The sequence below is a fragment of the Thalassophryne amazonica genome, chromosome 15 (assembly GCF_902500255.1).
Source record: "Thalassophryne amazonica chromosome 15, fThaAma1.1, whole genome shotgun sequence".
In the NCBI taxonomy this organism is placed as follows: Eukaryota; Metazoa; Chordata; class Actinopteri; order Batrachoidiformes; family Batrachoididae; genus Thalassophryne; species Thalassophryne amazonica.
The window spans coordinates 13,460,317-13,462,332 of record NC_047117.1 but is presented as its reverse complement, the minus strand read 5'-3'; positions in this window follow the sequence as shown (position 1 = coordinate 13,462,332).

Here is a 2,016-nt window from a genome sequence, read left to right as displayed (position 1 = left end):
GAAATTGTCAGAAGTTATCCTTAACCTCAGGTGATGTATGTGTATGATTAGATTAGAGTCAGTTTTATTGCCATTGTGCAGAGTGCAGGAAGAGCCAATGAAATGCAGTTGACATCCAACCAGAAGTTGCAAAAAAAAAAAAAAAAACCCAAAAGGATTAAATACCAAGTGTAAGTCAAGTAATAGCAATAGAGCCGTTATTGTCATTATACTTGTACATACAATGAAAATTGTGTTCTGCGTTTAACCCATCCTAATTACAGTTAGATACAATCCAACCACTGGGCAGCCACAATCCGGTGCCCGACACGCTGACCAACTCCAGATGTAGAGACACTGCCTTGGTCAGGGGCAGAGAAAGAAGCAAACCCTAAATAAGCATGTATACAGATGGATAGGTACAGTAATATATAAATAGAAATACAGGATTACAGATGACTACAGTGACATTCAAATAAGCAGGATATACAAAAAGTGTCTGAGTAGACAAATACAACAGTGATTTGTGTAAACTAATTCAAGGTGTGCAGGAACTGATGATGTACAGCGGTGCATATGAAAGTGTGGTAAGCAGTGCACGGTAAAGTGCATGAGCTAGACAGGAGGCAGAGTTTTGTGCATGAAGCCCAAGGAGGAGGGTAGGGGGCCCACAAGGTCTACGTTAATGTGGTCAAATCTCCACTCACGCACAGGAATGTGTGTCAGGGGCGCTTTGGAGTGGAGTCCGCCAAGTCCCTCACGCCTTTCTTCAGCCCGTGCCAGACAAACGACCATCCGCAGCTGTCCATGGAGATGTCGCAAATCAGCATGGTGCCAGCCTTATGGAAAGCGATCTCTGTCAACTGCAGTCCAGTGGCAGCAGACCTGATTGACTGCATATCTGGATCAGTGGGCGGATCAGCCGCCATGCGGGGATAGTCCAGCCCGAGGTGGACAGCGGCAGCAATGGTTTGAGAGGGGCAGTTGGTGACGATGTTCGTCTTACCTGCAACATGTTGTCTATTGTGAACTCTGAGATGTAAGAGCTGTCAGCGCTGGCGGGCAAACAATGGCTCAGTCACCTTAGCCATGGTGAAGTCAGTGGTTTGTGATTGACAAAAGCCGTAAACTGCCAGCCCTCCAGCAGTGAACATGACCCTACCCACCAAATGCACCAGAAAATCCTGGATGTGGGCCATTGGGTAGCGGTCTGGAATGGTAGCTCCATTACATTGGTGGTAATCACCACAGGGGCACCACTCGCCACCGGGCTTGAGAACTGCATGGAGGGGTGGCACCCACAAGCTGCTGGAGCGGTGGATGATACCAAGGCATTCCATGTTGGCGAACTTTACTGGGTTGAGTTGTCTCTCCCAGGAGTACACAGACGGGACCATGGTGGCGATGTGGTGCTCCACTCCATGCTTGGTGGCATACGACGATAAGGTTGGCTGCATGAGCACCGGAAACTCTGCGAGCAGGTAATGACATGTCATCCTACAACAGCACGCGAGACAGTCTGATGGAATCCACACCTCAGAGGGCGCAGCCATATGAACAAAAGGTGGCAGCATCAATCAAGCAACTGTTCTTGACATCGACCAGTCCACGGCAAAGACATTCAGAAGAAGAAAAAGACCTTTTCTATAACCAACTTGAGCCGACCATCAATCAGATACTCCCTCTGTTAGCACATAATATAATCAGAGATTTTAATGGAAGGGTGGGGAAGAAAAGGAATAGAAATCACTCTGGGATCATTTGGGAAGAACCTCACAATGAAGATGGAGAATGACTCATTGATTTCTGTATAAGGAACAATCTTGCAATCATTGCCGGTTTGTTCCAGCACCAGAATAACCACATGATGACACAATACTGCTGGAACAAAAACATAGGACAATATGGTCCCGTGTCATTAATTGACTGTCTTATCTCCTGAGTAATTCATTATCAATGACATGAAAGTTATGCCAGGAGGGTTTTTGGACCTTCAGCTTCTGATAACAAATTTCACCATTAAGAAACCACAGACAA